General features: G+C 35.7%; 1 long non-coding RNA gene across 1 annotated transcript; it reads left to right on the forward strand.

Moving 5' to 3' along the window:
* Positions 1-8,651: 8,651 nt before the first annotated feature.
* On the forward strand, positions 8,652-27,683 carry LOC309624986. The gene is made up of 2 exons (XR_014242281.1): positions 8,652-18,843; positions 19,163-27,683. It is a non-coding gene; the product is annotated as an uncharacterized lncRNA (long non-coding RNA).
* Positions 27,684-27,925: the final 242 nt, after the last annotated feature.

Consider the following 27,925-nt stretch of genomic DNA (forward strand, 5'->3'; position numbering starts at 1 on the left):
TTTCTCTAATGATTAGTGACGTTGAGCATCCTTTCATGTGTTTGTTGGCAATCTGTATATCTTCTTTGGAGAAATGTCTTTTTAGGTCTTCTGCCCATTTTTTATACTGGGTTGTTTGTTTTTTTGATATTGAGCTGCATGAAATGCTTGTATATTTTGGAGATTAATCCTTTGTCAGTTGCTTCATTTGCAAATATTGTCTCCCATTCTGAGGGTTGTCTTTTCGTCTTGTTTATGGTTTCCTTTGCTGTGCAAAAGCTTTTAAGTTTCATTAGGTCCCATTTGTTTATCTGTGTTTTTATTTCCATTTCTCTAGGAGGTAGGTCAAAAAGGATATTGCTGTAATTTATGTCATAGAGTGTTCTGCCTATGATTTCCTCTAAGAGTTTTATAGTGTTTGGCCTTACATTTTGGTATTTAATCCATTTTGAGTTTATTTTTGTGTATGGTTTTAGGGAGTGTTCTAATTTCATTCTTTTACATTCAGGTGTCCAGTATTCCCAGCACCACTTATTGAAGAGGCTGACTTTTCTCTATTTTATATTCTTGCCTCCTTTATCAAAGATAAGGTGGGTTTATCTTTGGGCTTTCTATCCTGTTCCATTGATCTATATTTCTATATTTGGGAAAGTACCATACTGCCTTGATTACTGTAGCTCTGCAGTATAGTCTGATGTCATTGAGCCTGATTCCTCCAGCTCTGTTTTTCCTTCTCAAAGACTGCTTTGGTTATTCAGGGTCTCTTGTGTTTCCATACAAATTGTGAAAATTTTTGTTCTAGTTTTGTGAAAAATGCCATTGGTAGTTTGATAGCGATCATTGAATCTATAGATTGCCTTGGGTAGTATAGTCATTTTCACAATGTTGATTCTTCCAATCCAAGAACATGGTATCTCTCTCCAAATATTTGTATCGCCTTTAATTTCTTTCATCAGTGTCTTATAGTTTTCTGCATACAGGTTTTTTGTCTCCTTAGGTAGGTTTATTCCTAGATATTTTATTCTTTTTGTTGCAATGGTAAATGGGAGTCTTTCCTTAATTTCTCTTTCTGATTTTTCATCATTAGTGTATAGGAAAGAAAGAGATCTCTGTGCATTAATTTTGTGTCCTTTTACTTTACCAAATTCATTGATTAGCTCTAGTAGTTTTCTGGTTGCATCTTTAGGATTCTCTATGTATAGTATCATGTCATCTGCAAACAGTGACAGTTTTACTTCTTTTCTGATCCTGATTCCTTTCATTTCTTTTTCTTCTCAGATTGCTGTGTCTAAAACTTCCAAAACTATGTTCAATAATAGTGGTAGGAGTGGGCAACCTTCTGTCGTTCCCTATCTTCGAGGAAATGTTTTCAGTTTTTCACCATTCAGAACGATGTTGGCTGTGGGTTTGTCATATATAGCCTTTATTATGTTGAGGTAGGTTCCCTCTATGCCTACTTTCTGGAGAGTTTTTATCATAAATGTGTATAGATTTTGTCAAAAGCTTTTTCTGCATCTATTGAGATGATCATATGGTTTTTCTCCTTCAATTTGTTAATATGGTGTATCACATTGATTGATTTATGTATATTGAAGAATCCTTGCATTCCTGTGATAAACCCCACTTGATCATGGTGTATGATCCTTTTAATGTGCTCTTGGATTCTGTCTGCTAGTATTTTGTTGAGGATTTTTGTATCTATGTTCATCAGTGATATTGGCCTGTAGTTTTCTTTGTTTGTGACAACTTTCTATGGTTTTAGTATCAGGGTGATGGTAGCCTTGTAGATTGAGTTTTGGAGTGTTCCTCCCTCTGCTATATTTTGGAACAGTTTGTGAAGGATAGGTGTTAGCTATTCTCTAAGTGTTTGATAGAATTTTCCTGTGGAGCCATCTGGTCCTGGGCTTTTGTTTGTTGGAAGATTTTTAATCACAGTGTCAATTTCAGTGCTTGTGATTGGTCTGTTTATATTTTCTATTTCTTCCTGGTTCAGTCTCGGAAGGTTGTGCTTTTCTAAGAATCTGTCTATTTCTTCCTGGATGTCCATTTTATTGGCATATAGTTGCTTGTAGTAATCTCTCATGATCCTTTGTATTTCTGCAGTGTCAGTTGTTACTTCTTTTTCATTTCTAATTCTCTTGATTTGAGTCTTCTCCCTTTCTTCCTTGATGAGTCTGGCTAACAGTTTATCAATTTTGTTTATCTTCTCAAACAACCATCTCTTAGTTTTATTGATCTTTGCTATTGTTTCCTTCATTTCTTTTTCATTTATTTCAGATCTGATCTTTATGATTTCTTTCCTTTTGCTATCTTTGGGGTTTTTTTGTTCTTCTTTCTCTGATTGCTTGAGGTGTAAGGTTAGGTTGTTTATTTAAGATTTTTCTTGTTTCTCGGGGTAGGATTGTATTGCTATAAACTTCCCTCTTAGAACTGCTTTTGCTGCATCCCATAGGTTTTAGATCATCATGTTTTCATTGTCATTTGTGTCTAGGTATTTTTTTATTTCCTCTTTGATTTCTTCAGTAATCTCTTGGGTATTTAGTAGTGTATTGTTTGGCCTCCATGTGTTTTTTTTTTTACAGTTTTTTTCTTGTAATTGATATCTAGTCTCAAAGCATTGTGGTCAGAAAAGATACTTCATATGATTTCAATTTTCTTAAATTTACCAAGGCTTGATTTGTGACCCAAGATGTGATCTATCCTGGAGAATATTCCACAAGCACTTGAGAAGAAAGTGTATTCTATTGTTTATGGATTGAATGTCCTATAAATATCAATTAAGTCCATCTTGTTTAATGTGTCATGTAAAGCTTGTGCTTCCTTATTTATTTTCATTTTGGATGATCTGTCCATTGGTGAATGTGGAGTGTTAATGTCCCCTACTATGATTGTGCTACTGTTGATTTCTCCTTCTATGGCTATTAGCATTTGCCTTATATATTGAGGTGCTCTTATGTTAGGTGCATATATATTTACAATTTTTATATCTTCTTCTTGGATTGATCCCTTGATCATTATGTAGTGTCCTTCTTTCTCTCTTGTAATTGTCTTTATTTCAAAGTCTACTTTGTCTGATATGAGAATTGCTACTCCAGCTGTCTTTTGATTTCCATTTGCATGGAGTATCTTATTCCATCCCTTCATTTTCAGTCTGTATGTGTCCCTAGGTCTGAAGTGGGTCTCTTGTAGACAGGATATAATAGGTCTTGCTTTTGTATCCATTCAGCCAGTCTATGTCTTTCGGTTGACACATTTAATCCATTTACATTTAAAGTACTTATCAATATGTATGTTCCTATTACCATTTTCTAATTGTTTTGGGTTTCTTTTTGTAGGTCTTTTCCTTCTCTTGTGTTTCCTGCCTAGAGAAGGTCCTTTAGCATTTGCTGTGAAGCTGGTTTGGTGGTGCTGAATTCTTTTACTTTCTGCTTGTCTGTAAAGGTCTTAGTTTCTCCATCGAATCTGAATGAGATCTTTGCTGGGTAGAATAATCCTGGTTGTAGGTTTTTTCCTTTCATTACTTTAAATATGACCTGCCACTCCCTTCTGGCTTGCAGAGTTTCTGCTGAAAGATCAGCTGTTAAACTTATGGGGATTCCCTTGTATCGTATTTGTTGTTTTTCCCTTGCTGCTTTTAATATTTTTTCCTTGTATTTAATTTTTGATAGTTTGATTAATATGTATCTTGGCGTGTTTCTCCTTGGATTTATCCTGTGTGGGACTCTCTGTGCTTCCTGGACTTGGTTGACTGTTTCCTTTCCCATATTAAGGAAGTTTTCAACTATAATCTCTTCAAATATTTTCTCAGTCCCTTTCTTTTTCTCTTCTTCTTCTGGGACCCTTATAATTCGAATGTTGGTGCATTTAATGTTGTCCCAGAGGTCTCTGAGACTGTTCTCAATTCTTTTCATTCTTTTTTCTTTATTCTGCTCTGTAGTAGTTATTTCCACTATTTTATCTTCCAGGTCACTTACCCGTTCTGCTGCCTCAGTTATTCTGCTATTGATTCCTTCTAGAGAACTTTAAATTTCATTTCTTGTGTTGTTCATCACTGTTTGTTTGCTCTTTAGTTCTTCTAGGTCCTTGTTAAATGTTTCTTGTATTTCCTTCATTCTATTTCCAAGATTTTGGATCATCTTTACTATCATTATTCTGAATTCTTTCTCAGGTAGACTGCCATTTCCTCTTCATTTGTTTGGTCTGGTTGGTTTTTACCTTGCTCCTTCATCTGCTGCATATTCCTCTGTCTTCTCATTTTGTTTAACTTACTGAGTTCGGGCTTTTCACAGGCTGCAGGTTTGTAGTTCCCATTGTTTCTGGTGTCTCCCTCAGTGGCTAAGTTTGGGTCAGTGGGTTGTGTTGGCTTCCTAGTGGAGGTGACTGGTGCCTGTGTTCTGGTGGGTGGGGCTGAATCTTGTCTTTCTGATGGGCAGGGCAACGTCCGGTGGTGTGTTTTGGGGTGTCTGTGAACTTAGTATGGTTTTAGGCAGCCTCTCTGCTAATGGGTGTGGTTGTGTTCCTGTCTTGGTAGTTGTTTGGCATAGCGTGTCCAGCACTGTAGCTTGCTGGTCGTTGAGTGGAGTTGGGTGTTAGCATTAAGATGGGTATCTCTGGGAGAGCTTTTGCCACTTGATATTATGTGCAACCAGGAGGTCTCTGGTAGACCAATGTCCTGAACTCGGTTCTCCCACCTTAGAGGCTCCGGCCTGACACCAGGCCAGAGCACCAAGACCCTGTCAGTCACATGGCTCAGAAGAGAAAGGAGAAAAAATGAAGGAAAAAAAATTTTTTTAATAATAAATTATTAAAATAAAAATATAAAAAGTAATAATAATAAAAAAGAAGAGTGCAACCAAACCAAAAAACAAATCCACTAATGATAACAAGTGCTAAAAACTATACTAAGATAAATATAAAAATCAGAAACAAATCAGTCACAGACAGCAAACCCTAAGTCTACAGTTTTTCCCAAAGTCCACCACCTCAATTTTGGGACAATTCGTTGTCTATTCAGGTATTCCACAGATGCAGTGTACATCAAGTTGATTGTGGGGATTTAATCTGTTGCTCCTGAGGCTGCATGGAGAAGTTTCCCTTTCTCTTCTTTGTTTGCACAGCTCCTGGGGTTCAGCTTTGGTTTTGGCCCCATCTCTGTGTGTAGTCACCCTCAGGCATCTATTCCCGCCCAGACAGGTTGGGGTTAAAGCAGCGGCTGATTAGGGGGCTCTTGCTCACTCAGGCCCAGTGGAGGGAGGGGTACCGTAGTCATAACTGGAATGCAGGGCGAGCCTGCGGCAACAGAGGCTGCCATGATGTTGCAACAGCCTGAGGTGCGACATGTGGTCTCCCAGGGAAGTTGTCCCTGGATCATGGGACCTTGGCAGTGGTGGGCTGCATAGGCTCCTGGGAGAGGAGGTGTAGACAGTGACCTGTGCTTGCACACAGGATTCCTGGTGGCTGCAGCAGCAGCGTTAGCATTTCATGCTCATCTCTGGGGTCCAAGCTGATAGCCATGGCTCACGCCCGTCTCTGGAGCTCATTTAGGCAGTGCTCTGCTGTCCGTGGGTGCACAGAGCAGGAATCCCCTCCCCCTGTGAGAGACCCTGAATCAATTGTCTCTTGCCTCTTCGGCAGGTCCAGACTGTTTTCCGGACTCCCTCCTGGTTAGCTGTGGCACACTAGCCCCCTCAGGCTGTGATCACACAGCCAACCCCCGTCCTCTCCCTGGGATCCGACCTCCGAAGCTGGAGCCTCAGCTCCCAGTCCCCACCTGCCCCAGCAGGTGAGAAGACAAGCCTCTCAGGCTGGTGGGTACTGGTCGGCATGGATCCTCTGTGCAGGAATCTCTCCACTTTGCCCTATGTACCCCTGTTGCTGCACTCTCCTCTGTGGCTCCAAAGCTTCCCCCCCGCCCACCCCCTGTCTCTGCCAGTGAAGGGGCTTACTAGTGTGTGGAAACTTTTTCCCTTCACAGCTCCCTCCCAGAGGTGCAGGTTCCATCGCTATTCTTTTGTCTCTGTTTTTTCTTTTTTCTTTTGCCCTACCCAGGTACGTGGGGAGTTTCTTGCCTTTGGGGAAGTCTGAGGTCTTCTGTCAGCGTTCAGTAGGTGTTCTGTAGGAGTTGTTACACATGTAGATATATTTTTGATATATTTGTGGGGAGGAAGGTCATCTCCTTTTCTTACTGCTCTGCCATCTTGACGGCCCCCCCTAGTTATCTATTTTATACATATTAGTGTATATACGTCAATCCCAATCTCCCAATTCATCCCACACCTCCCTTCCTCCCTTGGTGTCCATACGTTTTTTCTCTCCATCTGTGTCTCTATTTCTGCCTTTCAAACAGGTTCATCTGTATCATTTTTCTAGATTCCACATATACGTTAATAAATGATATTTGTTTTTCTCTTTCTGACTTACTTCACTCTGTATGACAGTCTCTAGGTCCATCCACGTCTCTACAAATGACCCAACTTCATTCCTTTTTATGGCTGAGTAATATTCTATTGTATACTTGTACCATATGTATACATATAGTTGATTCACTTTGCTGTACAGCAGAAAGTAACACAACATTGTAAAGCAACTATACCCCAATTTAAAAAAAAAAGTATTTTCACAAAGGGAAAGCATGTATACCAGCACTCACATCAACAAAATGAAAATCATCAGCACCCAGCAGCCTCCCCATCCTCTCTTCCAGTCACTACCCTGCCCCCACTATCCTAAGTTCTAACATCATAGATTAGTTTCTCCTGTATTTTTAGTATGTCTATGAGATTCATTCATCCACGTCATTGTATATAGTTCATTCATTCTCACTGTTGTATAGTATTACATTGTGTCAATATACCACAATTAATTTATTCATACTACTATTGATGGACATTTATGCAACAGCTTGGGGCTATTAGAAATAATGCTGTTATATATACACACTACTACATATAAAATAGATAATCAACAAGGACCTGCTGTATAGCATAGGGAACTCAGTATTCTGTAATAACCTATATGGGAAAAGAATCTGAAAAAGAATGGATATATGTGTATATATATATATATATATATAATTAAATTACTTTGCTGTACACCTGAAACTAACAAAATTTTGTAAATCAACTATACTCCAATATAAAATAAAAATTAAATTAAAAGAAAAATACCATTCCATTTAAATCTAGGTCAAGATACTTAGTCTCTTAAAACAAAACAAAACAAACTAAAACTAATTAAAATAGCCCTTGAAGATGGATTTGAGACAAAATTGTATGGTTCACTAAACATCAGAGAAGCACTCTTGAGTGTCTGCCTGATGGTTTAGCATCATGGAAATTTGATCTCATTCTCTCTTGATATTGATTCTTGACTTGTCAGGATAAAACATACAAAAGAACCTTGTACTGGGTATCTACACATGATATCACATTTATTATAACAAATCTATCAGGTATACATTATCATATCAATTTTATATAAAATGGAACTGAGGCTCAGAAAGATTACATAATCTACCTATAATAGCATAATTAATAACAAAGAGATTCATAATCACAGAAATCACTTCAAAGTCTAAATACTCTCCTCTCCAGTATGCATCCTCTTTCTTACCTTAAAACATATATTCAAATGACTTTTAAATTACCAATTTAAATAAATTGCCATAAGCCTGTAATTGTATAATTCTGGTACACTGGAACTTCATGATTCTCCTTTATGCACTAGTAAAAGTGTCTTCTATATTTCAGTGTGATAGGTCAGTCCTGTCTTCAGATGTTCAAAATATACTATGAATCACCTATATCCCAGAGAAATATATGCTTTTGTAAATGATAAATTTAAAAAGCACTTAGAAAGATCATTTAAAAGTTGTATAGCTACAACTTTACAAAAAAATAGCTATCTATCCATGTATTTCTTCTTTATCTCTTTTGGCATATTTCTGAAAAACATGGATTACCATAATATGATTTAAGTGCCCAATATAAAAATACTACTATCTTAGCTAACTAGTTTCATCTGTTTCTTTTTATATAATTTCTACTGAGTATTTAATGCCTCCACTACTAGTGTCAAGGGCAACTTATGAAAGATAATATGTTTCATATCAATGGTACAAATCAAATGTAAGCTTTGAGTTTGCAAAATGATTCAACCAAAGCAAGAAAGAAAATGAAAGGTGGATTAGTATAGAGAAAGCAATAACAAGACAAAAAACTGAGAGCAGTAATTGATAGTCCAGAAATAAAGAGATAATTTTATTTTTAAAGTACGTTTGATCAAAGGAAATCGAATCGAAGGCAATCAGTTGAGAGAGATGAATAAATATATTATATGGGGCTTCCCTGGTGGCGCAGTGGTTGAGAATCTGCCTGCCAATGCAGGGGACACGGGTTCGAGCCCGGGTCTGGGAGGATCCCACATGCCGCGGAGCAACTAGGCCCGTGAGCCACAATTACTGAGCCTGCGCGTCTGGAGCCTGTGCTCCGCAACAAGAGAGGCTGCGAAAGTGAGAGGCCCGCGCACCGCGATGAAGAGTGGCCCCTTCTCGCCACAACTAGAGAAAGCCCTCGTGCAGAAACGAAGACCCAACACAGCCATAAATAAATAAATAAATAAATAAATAAATAAATAAATAAATAAATAAATAAAAATTAAAAAAATATATATATATATTATATGGAATAAGAAACTATCTTTTTACCACATAAATATTTAAAAATAAAAGAAACATTCTACTCATCCATTGCAACAAAGTGACAGGTATTACTGAGAAAAAGAAATTACAGCTATATAAAAACATCTTGACTTCTCATTGAAAATAAAAATCATTATCAAAGAGAATATAATAAAAATTTTTAATTTATGGTTCATTTAATACATGTTCTATAAAACGTGTACTTTACTCATTTTTATTAAACCTAAATAGAAATACAAATAAATCATATTTAACTTACTGATGAAAAGTCATGGTTATTTCTACAAGTTGTTACTACACTACTATAAGAATTTCAACTTTTGTTGCTCATTGGATAGCCTGCACGAGTCCAAATTTGATACAGTCAGTATTTCATATTAATTTATGGATTCTTGCCATTTGTAGAGAGATGGAAGTGACAGTTTGGCCAATCTAGAATCTTGTAGGCTGTCAGTATTTATCAATTTTAGTCATAACTCTCAGTTTCAGTTTAATTTTGTAACTGAATTTAGAACCAACTTTTCTCAATTATTCTAAGATAAGAAGTAAGGAAGAGACTTCAGAGGATTTTGGCTTCTCAAAAGCATAACTAATTAAGTGAAATTATTTACAAATTGTGACTATTAACAAAGACATTGTCACATTTATTGACTGTCTAAGGGAGGATATTGGAGACAGTGTCTTATCATGATGCCTCTCTGGCCTGGATCTGAAGAAGAGAAGACAGGAAAAGTCAAGGGTTGTCTTTCATAAACATTGAGACATGTCATCCTTGGTTTTATAATTATTCTGAAATTATCTTCAAAATGAGACGAATCTTGAGGATATAAGTGCTTTCAATCCTTTATGTTACATAAAATTTGGTTTTATCCTTTTCTCAGATACATAGGTTATATTTCTCTTTTCTGCAGAGGGCAACTTTTTGAAAACATGTTTAACAATTAGTTATTCAAGAGTTTCAGGAGATTATTCCTTAAGGTAGCAGACATAGCTATCTCTGGGCCCCAATAAGAACAAATATCAAGCTCAGAATTCTTTTAATAACAGAGACTGAAATTTACCATAAGGAATTTGTGATCAAACTCTCTCTTCCTTTTAATTTTTCTCTTGAGAAAGAACATCTGGGCTAGGCCTAGTTGTATTCAACTGCGGAACCAGAAAAGAATATAAAAAATATATGTAACTGTTCTTCACTTTTTAAAGAGACATTTTTAATCAAATTTTAGTATACAAAACACCTGAAATGCAACCCTACTTCTTCTATAGCTCAATCAAGATCAAACTCAGGAGATACACTTTGAATCCTTGTTCAAGTCACTCTGAGACACGGTGAGTTATATTAAGATAACTATACCGTAGGGCCTGCCCTTCAAGGGCTCAATATCTAGTTTTATGAAGACCATCATACAATGTCTGCATGTGACTCCTGAAGAAAGGTATTGGTTGAATGGGGGAGTGGAGTCCCTGGCCACCTCTATGATTTCTGATCTGTAAGGCATGGCTGGAGAAATGCTGTGGCGGGTATGTGCTAATTCAAAGCCTGCACTGAGACTAAGCACTCTGCCCATAATTCATCCATGGCTTCCTTTTAGTCTCTTACCTAGGATAGGCAGAGCTTACCAAGTGCAATGGAGAAAAAAAAAAAAAAAAAGCTTCTTCTATGTTATTTCATACTAGAACTCTAAATTATATCATACTAGAGTTGATGCATAGATATAGGTCCTCAGAAATCTTCCCCAAAAGTACTCTTCTATTTCTTTACATTAGTAACCATTACCATCAAATGCATATTTTGAGTTACATACTTGAGATGTACTTATGATTTACCTTAGTGCTATGAAAATCTGGATGATAATGTTGTCCCCTAGATTCTCATTCTGTATAGTTGCCTAATTTCTGGTCTATATGCATGGCAGTTTTCTCCATCATGTAATGAAAAGGCATTACACAAATTCCCTCTGGAAGTTAAATAGAAAAGCTGTGCTTCTACAAACTTGGCATATTTCATGGAATTGATGTCTCCTAACACACTGCATTTTAAGCCAATTACTCTAATGGTTCTCAAAGAATGTGTCTGAATATCATCACTCTGCATTATTCTCAAGAGCCAGTCTTTATGTACAGTGACTACATACATTCTTAAACAACAGATGCCTTAGGTGGAAGATGAGCTTGTCGAAAAGTATCTGCCACCTGCTTTTGCCCATCATTATTCCCTTAATAGCTTACTACCTGTGGGCACTGTGAGCCACCAAAGAGAAGTGTCATTCCCTAAAGTACCACCACAATAGCAATACTTATGAGGCTGGCGTCAGAAAGCCAGCTGAAAAGCATTTCCCAGTACACTGATGCAATATGTCATTTTTGAAAATCCCATGTTAGTGGATATGACTTTGGGAATTGACTTAATAACAATGATAACAATAAAAATGGTTAGCACTTAGCAAGGAAAGTGTTTTTCATCCCAAAGGGCCCACAAGTGCTTCAGACTCAAAAATGCAGTCATCTCTAAGAAGGGCGATTGCACTCAGCAGAGTAAAGAAAGCTCAGAAAATGATCATCAAGGAGAGCAGCACAAACTCTCATCTAAAAGAGGTATCATAAGCTTTTTATTTTCCATGTAGAGTGATATAACCTTGGATTTCCATCTCTGTAGAAGGGTGCCAATACATCAAAAGTAAGCTTTTGTGTCCCACTCTAGGCAGAAACTATTGAGTGGTAAGGAAAATTGACCTTGCAGCTATGGAACTCAGGTTTAGAAGGTAACAAAATGGATCCAAATCACCTTGGCATACTTTTTTACTACCTAGGATCTCAATGTAGCCATCCTATTATAGAGATGTACTGTTAAAATATGAGCCAAGTGGGTTTCTACGTTAAAGAAAGAGAGGTAATGAAGGTTGAATTGCTGCGTAATTCTGAGCCTTGCAGATCACGTTCACAGAAAAGGTTTCATCATGCTGGCAAATGGCTTTTTGATCTTGCTGAATGAAACTGCCATAGTTGAGACTGGCTGACTTCTTAGGCTCATCTATTACATTCATGTACAATACTGGCTCTGAGGATATTTTCTCTGATACAGACCAAGAAATGTTTGTCTGTAAATGATTGTCAAGAATATGCTTTTCTTAAGCCATGAATAGTTATTTTCTTTTATTCAACATAAACTTGCCTTAAGTACTGATTTTTGCAGTGTCTATTGGAAAATTTGATCTGAAATTACTTTGATTTAGTACATATCTTACTATTAAAATAACTTAGCCCGTTGGCCCTCTGACTTTGTTGATAACCACAAACTAACCATATTAAATGAATTTCTTTGGGTAGGTTTGACATTTGCCAATAGGTATCCAAATTTCAGGAATATTCCATTATTTCGGCAAAATGAAACCTTATTTTTCTTTCCTGCCCTACCCCCATCTCGTAAAACTTTGAAAATCCATCCAATATTTTTTTCCTCCAAATATAAATTCTCTTCTTGAAAATGTAGCTATTGACCCATTGGTGGTGGAACAGGAATGGTTTTTCTCTCTGAGCAATGCATACATGATGTTCCACACACTAGTTCCTTTCACTGTCCCTCTGACACTTGACAGGAATTTGTCTCTGGAACTGACAAAGCTAATTTGTATCCTGGGAATAAAATCCCATGACCCAGAGACCTAAAGCATTATACTCTAGTAGAGTTGTTCCAAACTTAGTTGGCCTTGGACCTTGTCCAGTGAATGAAAATCTCTGGAGCTGGGGGCCTATATCTTCAAAACTCTCCATAAGAGGTGATCTATCAGTTAAAATTTATATACGGCTTCTAGCAATAAAAACTTGAAATAACTGTGCTTAAACAATATGAAAGTTTACTTTTTTCTGTTTTTCTTTTAGAAGTTAGGAAAAAGGCAAGGCCAAGCTGGTAGAGAAGCACCACCAAGTCAGCAGAGCCCCAGGCTCCTTCCTCCTGCTCTGCCATTTTTAATCATGGCTTCCATCCTCAAAGTCACTTAGAGGATCAAAATAGCAACTCAAACTCTTTCTCACTACAGGCAAGAAACAGAAGAGTAAGAGATGAGGAAAAAATGAAGCACTTCCAAGTTGAGGAATTTCCGTTGACGTATCCCTCCCAGTATTCCAGACAATATTTATACATACATCTAATCACAGAATTTATACAAGGGACTTTATCTAGGATACATTTTGTCACACCTGGCCACTCTTAAATCCCAAATAAAATTGGGTCCTCTTTCTAGGGAAGACAAAGAGAATGAATACTGGATAGACAATTACTAATCACTCCTCCAAATTATTATCAGATTTGAAAATTAGAGGAGATTCCAGTCCAAGATGATGACAAAGGGGCTTCCTGAAATCACCTCCTCCCACAGATACACTGAATCTACAGTTATACATGAAGCAATTCCCTCTGAAAGAAATCCAGAAACAAGCTGAGTGGACCCTACAAAGCAAGTAAAAGAGAAAATACACACATCACTCACAAAACAAAACCAGTAGGAAACACTGAGACACATTCTCACCAAAAACGCCATCCCCAGCATATTGCCGTACAATTTGGAGGGAACTCCCAACTCCCAGCTTCTCCCTGAGGAGTAAAGGGGGTTTGAACCTCATATCTAGTACTCCAACTTTAAAGACTCCTTCTGAGTGATGGGTCCCCAAAACAACTAGCTCTAAAAGCCAATGGAGCTTGGAGTCCACAAGACTCACAAGACTATATCAAAAAAACAAAAAACAAAACAAAAATCAGTTCTAATTTAACAGGCATCTAAAGACTAACTGTGATCCTCCTTGGAGACTGGGGAAGGCAGCAGACACTATGTTCCCCTTTTTATTTAAGCCCACTACAAATTGCCAATATCATCCTGAAAGGACCTTGTACAGATGTCTGGGAACCAAGCTTTTTTGACTGCTGCAAAAGGACAGCACCTGGATTACCTGGCTCTAATAACAAAAAGGCTTACATTCATGAGTCCCACTGGAATATAACAAAAAAGAAGTTATTAACTGACAGGAGCACCTCTCCATGTGCTCCTGGGCCCAGCACAGAGTTGCAAAAAAGCCCATCTCCCAATTTCTCCTAGGAAGGGCCCTAATTACATACTTTCCCTGCTGCTGCCTGAGGGTTCAGCTTCCATCAGCCTGTAGCAAAATGCTGACTGAAATCCTCCCCTTTGGGACACTGACAGGTCTTAGCATACCCTCCTCAACTACTGGAAGCCACTAAGAACAAAGAAGGCGTCTTTGACAATCATAGAGGTTTGAGAGATAACCAAGAGTTTGGGCTAGACTAATTGATAAGGTGCATCTCCTACACAAGGTTGCTCTATCAAGACTGAGAGAGATAGGTATGTTATCTAAGGCACAGAAACCAACATAGAGAGTCAAGGAAAATGAAGAAACAGAGAAATATGTTCTCCAAAAAAGAACAAGATAAAATTCTAAAAACAAGACAATGAAATGGGAAAATCATTTACCTAATAAGAGTTCAAATAACAGTTATAAAGATACTCACTGAGGTCAGGAGAACAATGCATGAACAAAGTGAGAATTTCAACAAAGAGATGGAAAATATAAGAAAGTACCAAATGAAAACACAAAGCTGAAGAATAGAATAACTGAGCTGAAAAATTCAACAGAGGGATTCAGAGCAGACTAGATCAAGCAGAAGAAAGGAGAAGCAAACTCAAAGGCAGGGAAGTAGAATTCATTCAATCAGAGAAGCAAAAAAAACAACAAAAAGCAAATAACAAATGTTGGCGAGGATGTGGAGAAAAGGGAACACTTTGTACACTCTTGGTGGGAATGTAAATTGGACAGCCACTATGGAAAACAGTATGGAGTTTCTTCAAGAAACTAAAAATAGAATCATCACATGATTCAGCTATTCCTCTCCTGGGTATGGCCAGAAAAAAATGAAAACACTAATTCAAAAAGATACATGTACCCCATTGGTCACAGCAGCACTATTTACAATAGCCAGGACATGGAAAGAACACAAGTACCCATGAACATATGACTGGATAAAGAAGATGTGGTATATATATATACAAGGGAATATTACACAGCCATAAAAATGAAATTTTGCCATTTGCAGCAATGTGGATGGACCTAAAGAATATTATGCTTAGTGAAGTAAGTCAGAAAAGAATACTGTATGATAATCACTTATATGTGGAATGTATATGCAAAACAGAATGTATATGCAAAACAGACACAGATTCACAGATATAGAAAATAAACTAGTGGTTACCAATGGGGATAGGGAAGAGAGGAGGGGCAAATTAGGGGTATGGGATTAAGAGGTACAAACTACTATGTATAAAATAGATAAGCAACAGGAGATACTGTATAGCATGGGGAATTACAGCTATTATCTTGTAATAAGTTTTAATTGAGTATAACCTGTAAAAATACTGAATCACTATGCTGTATACCTGAAATTAACATAGTACTGTAAATCAACTATACCTGAATAAAAAAATGAATGGAACAGAATAGAGAGACCAAAAATAAACCCAATCATCAATTATTTTATGACAAAGGAACTAAGAACAAACAACGGGGAACGGAGAATCTCTTCAATAAATTGTGTTGGAAAAACAGGATAGCCATATGCAAAAGAATGAAACTGGACCCCTATCTTATACCATACACAAAAATCAACCAAAAATGAATTAAAAACTTGAATGTGAGACATGAAACCATAAAACTCCTAGAAGAAAACATAGGTGGCAAGCTCCTTGACATCTGTCTTGGTGATGATTTTTGGATCTGACATCAAAAGCAAAGGCAAAAAAAGAAAAAAATACATGGGATTATATCCAACTAAAATGTTCTGCACGGCAAACAAAACCATCAACAACAAAATAAAAAGTCAACCTACCAAGTGGGAGAAAATATTTGCAAATCGTATATATGATGTGGGTTAATATCCAAAAAATATAACAAAGTCATAGAACTCAATAGCAAAAACATAATCCAATTTAAAAATGGGCAGAGAACTGCACAGTTTTACAAATGGCCATTAGGTACATGAAAAGATGTTCAACATAACTAATCATCATGGAAATGCACATCAAAGCCATAATGAGATATTACCTCATACCTGTTAGAATGGTTATTATCAGACAAGAAATAACAAATGTTGGGGAGGATGTGGAGAAAAGGGAACACTTGTGCACTCCTGGTAGATGTAAACTGGTGTAGCCACTGTGGAAAACTCTATGGAGGGTCCCTAACTTTTTTTAAATAAAACTACTCTATGAACCATCAAATCCCTTTTCTGGGTATATATCCAAAAGAAATGAAAACAGGAAAGATATTGAAGAGGTATCTGCACTCCCATGTTCACTACAGTGTTATTCTCAGTAGACAAGATGTGGAAACAACCTAAATGTCGACAACAGATGAATGGATAAAGAAGATGTGCCATATATATATATATATGTATGTGTGTGTATATATATACACACACAATGGATTATTATTCAGCCATGAGAAAAAAGATAATCCTGCCATTTACTACAACACAGATGGAACTTGTGGGCACTATGCTAAGTGAAATGAGCCAGAGATAAATACTGCATGGTATCATTCATATGTGGAATCTGGAAAAAAACAAAAGTCAAACTCATAGAAACAGAGAGTAGATTGGTGGTTACCAGGGATGGAGGGTAGGGGAATTATGGGGAGGTTGGTAAAGTGTACTAACTTTCAGCTATAAGATAAATAAGGTCTAAGGATCTAATGTATAACATGGTGACTACTGTTGATAACACTTTATTGTAAAATTGAAATTTCCTGAGACAGTAGAACTTAAATGTTTTCAGGAAAAAAAAGATTAATATGTGAGGTGATACATGCATTAATAAACTAAATGGGAGGAATCCTTTCTCAATGTGCACGTATGTCAAATCATCACAATGTACATTTTAAATATCTTACAATTGTTTGTCAATTATACCTCAATAAAACTGGGGGGAGAAAAGAAAATTAGTGCTCTAGTTCACTTAGCTAATAGTGATTAGCTAATTGATTTTTCTATCATAAATTGTTATATTGTTGAATCAGACAATACTAAGTAGTAATGAACACTTACTAACTACTACTGACCAGTTTGCCAAGTACTGGTCTAAGAACTTTATATAATGTCATTTAATCCTCACCCAAATCCTATGAAATAGCTTCCAATATTAGCCTCATTTACCTGCTGAGGAAACAGGCACAGAGAGATTTAGTAACATATCCCAGATCACTCAGCTAGTAATTCATAGAGGTCAGGGCCACAGATATCTATCAAACTACACAACTTCACTTACTTTCTTTCCAAATTACACACATTTTTCTTATGACAGGCATTGCAAAAGTTTTGAGTATTTTTCATATAACTAAGGCAGAGCAAGTTTACTGCTTTTCTAGTCACTGGCTATTTGCTGTCTTAAAACTCTCATTTTGAAATCTCAAAAAGGCAAAACTAATTTATCTTGATAGAGAAAATTCCCCTAAGAAAAACTGACAACTTTACAGAGTTATTAAGATATTTGCATGTCAAAATACTTTTTATCCCACAGAAACTGCCTTTTCTAGTAAAATCCCCAAGGTGAATCTGCCAGTTATTTAGGTTTCTAATGCATGCTTTCTTACTACTCCCCCATCTGTAAAACCTTTTTTTTCACAGCACTTAAGGATGGACCTGAACGTAGCAGAATTAGATGTTACTGAAAAATTCAATGGTTTCAGTCCACTGTTGCTAGAAAATGACTTTTTATAAATATACAGAAGCACAATTCTATTATCACTCGCATGGCAGTCTTTCACTATTGCAGTAGATGGAGCCCAATGAATAATTTTGTTATATCAAGTCTGTCCATATGACCCATCACATACAACATGAGAAAACTCTAAAATCTTGGATATGTTTCTCTGTCATTAAAAACTTTGTGATCTCAGGTAAATTGCCTAATCTCTTGAGACTCAGGGTAATCATTTATAAAAAACAGGTTAGGGTAAATGAGCCTCAAGATTTTTTTGAGTTCCACAGTTCTGTGTTTTTGTGACCTTGTCTTAAACACTATATTCTCCAGTGATCTGCACACCATCATAGAGTTGTGAGGGTTCAGTATATATTGCATTGTTGGACAAATAGATGTTTGAATGCAAAAATAAATGAATAGAGATGGATAGAGAGATGGAAACATATTTATTTACAAAGTAGTTTTCTTACCCAGAATAAATGTATATTAACTTAGCTTTTATATTTTTTATCCCTTAACACATAACTTCCTCAAATACAGCTTTATATATTTTTAACTTTTTATTATGGAATTCAAACACGGAGGAAAAAAAAAAAAAGAGTACAATGAGTGTCCACATAGCCATCACCCAAGTCAAAAGCACTACGTTGCTGCCATTCTTTATCTATCCTCATCACTTTTTACATTAAAACAGAGCAAACCTCAGCTATATCATGTCACTCATAAATAAAAGTTAAAATAAACCACATTGATGATAAATTCTGCTTTCCAGTTTACTACAGAAACTGGAATATTCTACCCCAGTTGAATTGCTGGTGGTTCACCTATTATTTTCTGCTTATTTTAAATGTAGTCAGAATCCTAATGAAAAAAATCCTTAATCAACCTTTTATAATTGACCATATTTCTGTTTCTATTTATCATCAATGAAAACAGTAAAATTAACTAAACTCTGTGGGTACACTTTTTCCTTTCCCTACTCCTCCACATCCTTATCTATCTATTCTTTCTTGGGGTGTTTTATTTGCAGCCCCAAATTTGGTTAAATACCATTAATCATTAAAACATGCCTCAATCCCCAATAAACTCAGACACATCCTTTTCTTATTGATTTCTAAATTGTCTTTGATTAACTCATTTATTTCTTCCTGAACTGTGCAGATCAGCACGATATCAAATGAAATGGACTTGAATTTATATTTCATTGTAAATCTAGCTTTCTGGCCCACCCGATATTAAATTTCCATTCCTAAAAATGTCTTCAGCATTTCCTCAAAGATCATTGTCAGAAATCCTACTTTGTTTTTCGTTTTTTGGTTTTTTTTTCATCAAACTCTTAGGTAAATAAGGATCGGGGGAAGGAAAATTTTAATTTGAAATGAATCAATTCCAGATGGATCAAAGGTAGAACCAAGGACTTCCCTGGTGGCACAGTGGTTGAGAATCTGCCTGCTAATGCAGGGGACACGGGTTCAAGCCCTGGTCTGGGAAGATCCCACATGCCGCGGAGCAACTAGGCCCCTGAGCCACAACTACTGAGCCTGCGCGTCTGGAGCCTGTGCTCCGCAACAAGAGAGGCCACGATAGTGAGAGGCCAGCGCACCGCGATGAAGAGCTACCCCCGCTTGCCACAACTAGAGAAAGCCCTTGCACAGAAACGAAGACCCAACACAGCCAAAAAAAATAAAATTAATTAATTAATTAATTAAAAAAAAAAAAAAAGGTAGAACCAAATAAGTAGCTCAAAACTACAAAGTACTGGAAGATAATACAGGAGAGTATTTTCATAACATCTGTGTAGGGAAAGATTTCTAGACAAGACAAAAAATTTATAAACCATAAACAAAAAAATTAATAAATTTGGATAAAAATTAAGGCCTTCTCATTAAAATACACTTTAAAGTTAAAAACAAGCACCACAATGGGAAAAGAATGTTGCAAGATATATATCTAACAAAGACCCTAGTAATCAGAAAACATAAAAATACTTTGTCCGTAAAAAAAAAAAAAAAATCCAAACACTCCAAAAGAAAAATGTGCAAAAGACATGCACGGGAATATTTAAAAAGTGTAAATCCAAGTGATCCATAAACACTTGAAATTGGGCTCAACCTCATTACTAACCAGGGAAACAATAATTTTGCTTGCAAAGAGATACTACTAGATGCTCACTCCATTGGTGAAAATTTTTAAATATGATTACAACTAATGTTGGTGAAGAGGTAAAGAAATTGGAACTTTGATAACCTTCTGGTAGGAGTACAAACTGGTACTACCAGCTTGGAAGACAGTTTAGTAAAACAGTGGAGTTAAAGATAGTATTCTCTATGACCTTTAATCTCATTCCTAAGCATTTGCCTTAAAGAAACTCCTTCATGTGTACACTAGGATGCACACTTATGTTTATACACTATATACATTTGCTGAGCAGCATTCCTTATGTAGCCAAAAATGAAAACAACCCAAATGTCCATTAACAGGTGAATGGATAAATACCATTTGGCAACAGAAATGAGATGACACCTAATGCAACATCATAGATAACTGTACAAACACAAATATTGAACTAAAGCAGAAACAAAAGAATACAAGTATACATACATACATGTATATACACAAAAATATACTTTCATTAACAAAAAATTCAAAACTAGGAAAACCTAAGTCATTTTAATTCTAGCTGCTATAATGTTCTATTTCTTGACCTGAACAGTGATTTTCTGGGCATTTACTTAATAACTACTTGCTAAACTGTGCATATGTACTTTATGTTCTTTTCACTATGCATATTTTACTTCACTGTAAAACTTTTAAATTACGTTGACTTCAGATGCTCCAGTATATGTCTTCCTTGTTATTCCTTAAGTAATAATACCCATGGGGTTATGAGTCAACATTTTTAATATAAGAATTTTTAAATGTACTTTAAAAAATATTTTAACATACAGAATAGTATAAAGGGTACAAGATTAAATAGTGTTAATTTTTTATCATATTTACTTCAGAGTAATCTGTTTAAAAAATAAAATCATATGGACTTCCCTGGCACTCCAGTGGTTAAGACTCTGCCCTTCCAATGCAGGGGGCGGGGGTTCGATCCCTGGTTGGGGGACTAAGATCCTACATGCCCTGGGGCATGGCCCAAAAATAAATAAATAAATAAATTTGCATTTCTTTAAAAAATAAATAAATAAATAAAATTATAAATGTAGCTAAAGCTACTGCTTTATCCATTTCTCTTCCCTCCCTCCCCTAAGATAATCATTTTTCATTTTTCTGAAACTAGGGATTATCATTATAGCATGGAATTTTTAAAATTCATATATATAATTTTAACTATAAATAATATAGAATACTGTTTTTTAATTTACATAAGCTATCACATTATAGCTACATTTTTGCATCTAACTTTACTTTGCTTCCAAATTATACTTTTAATATTTATGTTTGTTAATGAATGTTCTAATTTCTTTTTTCCATTTGATTTGATGCAGAATATTCTATTGCACCAATAAAACAGTCTATTAATCCATTCCCTTATTGAGCAATAATTAGTTTTATTCTACTTGTTTGCTATGACAATGCAGCATCAAAATTTTTATATATGTCTCTTGCATACATGTTAGAATACCTTAAAAATTAAAAAAAAAATAAACAGTACTAAAATAAAATTTAAATCACTCATAATCTCACTACAGATAATTGCTTTAAATATATCTATAGTCCATTTTTTCAGACATAATGAAATTGGGAGATTATATAACACATATACATACACATATGGTGATTTTATATCCTGCTTTTTAGTTATTATGAATAATTTCACATACCATAAAATAGCCTTCAGAAACATGTTCACTAGTGGCTACAGAATGTTGTTTTATACAAATGGACCATAATTTATAAAACTGTTTCTCGTCATTAGACATGTAGCTGTTTCCAGTTATTCTATTCTCTCTCCTGTTTCCTAGGCCAATCTAGCTTTCTTCTAGTCCTCACATATAACTGCTTCTTTCACGCATCATAGCCTTTATACATATGGTTCACTCTTCTTCCCTACGCTTTTCACATGTCTGGTTTCTTCTCATCTTTGAGATCTCAATGTCAATATCCCCTGGCAAAAGGGACATTCTCTAATAGCTCTTTTGAAATTATTATTCTCTTTTTCATGTGCTTTTTTTTTCTTCCCCAAAATAATATTTAATCAGACCATGTAACTATTTCTTTATATATCTTTATTTTTGTGTCTCTCCAAGAGGGCAAGGACATAATTGTTCTTGATCACCTTCAGTGTTGAACAGGTTGTGCACTATACAATTATAGGAGGAACATTCATATCGTAGCAGTTATAAATTTGTATATTTATTACAACAGTGTTCAAGCAGAAGGCTATAAAGTATCTTGAGGAAGATGTCCCTTTAAATTTCATTCAATGTTAGCTCTGTGATACTCAGTAAATAGTTATTCAATGAATAAATGAACTCATAACATTGGTTATCCCTAGTACCAATGTTTTTCGTGTCTTCTTTCTCTCTACAGTTTCCCAGAATTCCCTGTTGCTCTGATGTTCACCACACAAGATGTTCACCACAAAATCTTTGTGGCAATTAGCTCAAGGTCAGTAATTTGATATACGAAAAGATTGAATGCAACACGATGTATTTTTGATACTTAAAAAATATGAGGCATAAACCACCACAGACATTTAATTAACTCAGTAAAAAGAATTTAAGTAGGTGATCAACATGTAAAGAGGACTTAAGAATTCTGTTTAGCTTGCACAAGACTAAGAATATAGTGTGTTTTTTTTGAGGGCATTATTTTCACACTGATTATCTAAAAATTAAATGTTATTATCTATAAAGAAAAATATCAAAGATTGGTTAATATTGAAATTACAAATTCTCCCAATTCTGAAAATACTATGCACTGACACTTTTGTAAACCACAAGAATCTACTCCACTTTCATTAAAGCAAACACCATACTATGCTTGTAAACCAAGAACAGTGGAAGTATATTTGGCACACTAAGAATAAGATTCTTTCTACATCTGACAGTATGAAGAATAAACTTTGGCAGCTATATTTCAGCTATGATACAAGAACTTTCTGACAGCTTTCCTCTCTATTGCAGATAAGTAGAGGACTTAAATGAATTAATGTCAGGTGGATTAGTCAGATTCTGTTCAAACTGACAGAAGATCATGCCTGTACAGCTACTTTAAACTCTCAACATTAGTCTAAAGAACAGGAGAATGTCCTGTATTTAAAATTGAGTGAATGTTTTAATATCAAATGTATTTCTTTGAGAAAGTCAGCATCAACTCTAATTTGGGGGAAAAAAATGGTACAGCTCAGTCAATTATAGCACTAGGTTTATCTGATAAAATCAGATGAAAAAAGCTACCATTTGGCGAGCTGCCCTATGGAGAGGCCCACTTGTTAAGGGTGGCCTCTTTTAGCTTATCAGTTATACTTCTTTGAAAATTATTTTAGTGGTTACCGTACAGTTTACAGTATACTTTTTAAACATCTTTATTGGAGTATAATTGCTTTACAATGGTGTGTTAGTTTCTGCTTTATAACAAAGTGAATCAGCTATACATATACATATATCCCCATATCTCTTCCCTCTTGCGTCTCCCTCCCACCCTCCCTATCCCACCCCTCTAGGTGGTCACAAAGCACTGAGCTGATCTCCCTGTGCTATGTGGCTGCTTCCCACTATCTGTTTTACATTTCGTAGTGTATATATGTCCACAACACTTTCTCACTTCTACCCAGCTTACCCTTCCCCCTCCCTGTGTCCTCAAGTCCATTCTCTACGTCTGCATCTTTATTCCTGTCCTGGCCCTATGTTCGTCAGAACCTTTTTTTTTTTTTTTTAAGATTCCATATATATGTGTTAGCATACGGTATTTGTTTTTCTCTTTCTGACTTACTTCACTCTGTATGACAGACTCTAGGTCCATCCACTCACTACAAATGACTCAATTTTGTTTCTTTTTATGGCTGAGTAACATTCCATTGTATATATGTGCAACATCTTCTTTATCCATTCATCTGTCAGTAGATACTTAGGTTGCTTCCATGTCCTGGCTATTGTAAATAGAGCTGCAATGAACATTATGGTACATGACTCTTTTTGAATTATGGTTTTCTCAGGGTATATGCCCAGTAGTGGGATTGCTGGGTCATGGAACAGGATAGAAAGCCCAGATGTAAACCCACACACATATAGTCACCTTATTTTTGATAAAGGAGGCAAGAATATACAATGGAGAAAAGACAGCCTCTTCAATAAGTGGTGCTGGGAAAACTGGACAGCTACGGTATACATTTTTAACTAATGAAAGTCCACTTTCAAATAATGCTATTCTTCCCCACATGTAGTGCAAGTACCTAATACAGAGTGCTCCAGTTCCTCCCTCCTATCCCTTGCACTAATTACCCAATACATTGTTACTATTATTACTTTAAGTAAAGAGTTATCTTTTAGATTAATCAAGAATTTAAAAAAACAAAAGATTTTATCTTATCTCCATTTATTACTTCTGATGCTTGTTTTGAGATCCAAGTTTGTAATATATCATTTTCCTTCTCCCTCAGGAACTTCTGTTTACAACACTTGCAGGGCAGGTCTGCTAGATATGAAGTCCCTCAATTTTTCTTTGAGAACGTCTTAATCCTCCTTCACTTTTGAAGGATTATTTCAGTGGATATAGAATTCTAGATAGGTAGTATTTTTTCTTTCATCACTTTAAATATTTCACTCCACTCTCCTCTCATTTGAGTGGCTTCTGAATTAATTCTCGTCCCTCTATGAGTAAGGTATTATTTTCCTCTGACTTCTTTCAAGATCTTCTCTTGTGACTGGTTTTCTGCAGTCTGAATATGATATGTCTAGGTATAATTTTGTTTTGTTTTGTTGGTATGCATTCTTTTTGCTGTACTCTGAACTTCCTGGATCAGTGGTTTTATGTCGGCCATTAATTTTGAAAGTTCTCAGACAGTATTACTTCAAATATTTCTTCTGCTCTTTTCCCTCTTCTCCACATGGAATACTAATTATGCATATGTTACACCTTTTGAAATTTTCCCACAGTTCTGGCATGTGTATTTTTTGTTTTTTTATTCTTTTCCTCTTCGCATTTCATTTTGGGAAGTTTCTTAGACCCATCATTAAGCACACTGATTCTTTCCTCAGCTGTACCATGTCTTCTAATGAACTCATCATAGGCATGATTCATTTGTTTTATATATACATATATATATAAAATATATATTCATTTGTTTTATATGCATATTTTTTATATATATATAATTCCTACCATTTTCCTTCAGATCCTTTCTGAGAATTTCCATTTATCTATTTACATTATCTGTTCTTGCATTTTGTATGTTTTTTTCCATTAGATCCCTTCATGTAATCATAGATTTTAAAATTTCCTGTCTGTTAATTCCAACGTCTGTGTCATATCTGAGGCCGACTTCTGATGCTTGTTTATGTCTCCTAACTTCGTTCTTTCTGGCCTTTTAGGGTGCCCTGTGTTTTTTTGTTGAAAGCTAGGCATGTTATTGGGCAATAGGAACTGAGGTAAACAGACCTCTAATGTAAAGATTTACACTCATCTGGCTAATAATTGGGCTTTGTTTAATTTTTTATATAGCTGTAGGTGCCAGAAGTTTCAATTTCCCTAGCATTTTTGTTTTTGTCTCCTGTTTTGGGGATTCCCTAAGTACTCTTCCTCAGAAACAGTCTGTGTCTCAGCTCAGTCAAATATAATCTGTTATTATTATTCTGGAGCCCTACTGGGGTGATTATGGTAAAGTGTTGGGGAGAGGGCAATTCTGCAATCTTCCATTTAGATCTCAGTCTTTTCACGGGTGTGTATGTCTAGTCAGTGACTTTCACAAGTGTTTCTTTTTGTGTAGCTTCCCCTCAGGTGAGACAGGAAGCTTTTGAAGCCTGGAATGAGGTAAATGCTTTTCATTCACAGCTCTGGGACATGTCTCTGCTAAAATTTTTTCCCTGGAGACTGAACCTCTATTATGGAGAAGGTTCGGATCGCTTCTCACAAAGATTACTCTTCCTTCTTCTCTCACTGCCAGAGCAACAAGGGATATTTCTCAGATCTTCATCATGAAAATATGGTAGGCTTCCTGGAAGTAAAGTCCATGTAAGTTTGAGAACCCCTCTAAAACCAGAAGTTTCTCACTTTCATGCTTGTCCACACTAAACCTCTAGCAATTCAACAAAATCACCACTTAAATGTTCCTAACAGTTTACACCTACAGTGTCTTCTGTTCCAGGTAAAGCAGATCTTGGGTATGCCTCTCTGGATTCACCTGTCACTCCAAGTTTCTGAGTGGCAGTTTACTGAACGAATTCAGTTCTCTGAAAAGTCCAAAAAATGTTGTTGGTTTTCAATTTGTACAGCTTTTTTCTTGCTGTAAATATAGGAGAGACAATTTCCAACTTTTTAGCATGTTGGAGAGGAATAGGAAGTCAATGTGTATTGTTTTAAGTCACTAAGTTTGCAGTAATTTGTTTTACAGCAGCAGATAACTAATACAGTGACATGCAAAAACTAAGAACAGACATATAAACCATAGTTTTCCAAGCACCCAATCACTGTGAAAGGATAAATAATCTTTTAGACCTGACAAAAGATTACATGGTACCATAATAGGACTCTAGGAAATTTCATTTCCAGTGACAAGTAAAAAAAGTCCACACATAACATCTTTTAGTGCTGGCCTGTAATTTGAAAAATATTCAAATTTAGATCCAGCTTGTAAAGCTGGCATTGGGACACAGTCCCTCATATGTTGGTAATGTAAAGCCAGATAACAGAACTGGAGATTTATCACATACTTTCTACTAGCCAAATCCAAAGTCCTTTTCTCAGTTTTCATCTCCTTTATAGTATCTGACATTTAACTCCCTTATTGAAATGTTCAACTCCCCTGGTTTATGTGCCATTTTTGTCCTTATTCTTCTCCAGTCATTCTAACTTCTCACTTCAACTGCATTTCACCTAGCTTCTATTGCTGTAAATAGACTACCTCTACTATTTAGTGAACTTTCAAAGTTAATATAAAATATTCTCGCTTTTAAAACCAAAAATCAAGACAGTCCAACTGTACAGCACAGGGAACTATACTCAACATCTTGTAATAACCTATAATGGAAGAGAATGCAAAAAAAGAATATATGTATTTATATAATACTTGAATCACTTTGCTGTACATCTGAAACTAACATAATATTGTATATCAACTATATTTCAATAAAAATTTTAAAAAACTCCGCTATAATATCAAGTACAAGAAAGAAAGAAAGAAGAAAGAAAAGAAAGGAAGAAAGAAAAAGAAAGAAGGAAAGAAAGAAAGAAAAACACAAAAATCTAGTTAACATCTACATACTCCCTTCCTTTTGGTTTACTTCTCAAAAGGTAATTGAATTTAGTTTTTCTCTTAGGATTAAGACTTTAGAAATTTTTCTAGAATGCATTACCTATTTAGTATATTAGTAATAGAGTTGCACATTCTTCCAAGAGGGCTTAATGAAGCACTAAACAGCAAAATAAGCATTAACCTTCAAAATACCCCTAAGAAGTATATAAAACTAAATTAGAATAAGATTCCTTCCAAGGTTTAGGTCCACTAAAAAGGCAAACCAGGCAGTTCATTATTAAAAGCAATACTTAAACATTATCACACAAGTTAAATCACTACACAAATCCAGGACTTCCAACAGCATTTATGGTTATGACTAATTTGACTCTCATTTCAACAAGGAATCATTTTTCACTATTAGTCTGCCCCCAAATTACCCATCCACATACTTTCTTGAATTCTTTACACTAGACTTGGGGTATACACAGGATTTTTAATCTGATACTCCTTTCTTAACCTCACCTTAGCTATTTTCTTTATCTCCCTTATAGATAATCAGTATTTCTTTTTGTTAGGCTCTACCTCCTGTGGTAATGATTTGACATTATTCAGTTTGGTTTCATTTGACAGAAATGCTTTAGCTATAAATGTTGGGAAGAAATATACTCTAATTTGGATAATTTTTTCCAGTAGATATTCCCCTATTCCTCAAAAAATAGTACCCTCAGTGAGAATTCTGGCTACAGCCAAGTGATGAGAATAGCAATTTCATTTTCTAAAGGCACTATAAACCTGGTCAAATATGATCCCCCCACAAAAAAAAGAAAGAAAAAAAAAAGAATGTAAGAAAACCAGTGTTCCTGGAAACCAACCACAGGGATACAATAATCTAAGAAGCATTTATGTTTGAAAAACTGCTGCAATTCAGGTAAGAACAGTAAAAATTTGTGACACTCTGTTTGGGGGAAGCTCTCACACACTCACTCCTCCCCAAGTTCTGTCAGTGTGAGTTTTAGCTCTGCTCTACTAGGTGAAGCTGTGGTACTGATTGGACTAAGTATTTTCCTGGATGAAGCTCTGCAC

This window comes from Balaenoptera borealis (genome assembly GCF_965194805.1).
Source record: "Balaenoptera borealis genome assembly, chromosome: 3".
Classification (NCBI taxonomy): domain Eukaryota; kingdom Metazoa; phylum Chordata; class Mammalia; order Artiodactyla; family Balaenopteridae; genus Balaenoptera; species Balaenoptera borealis.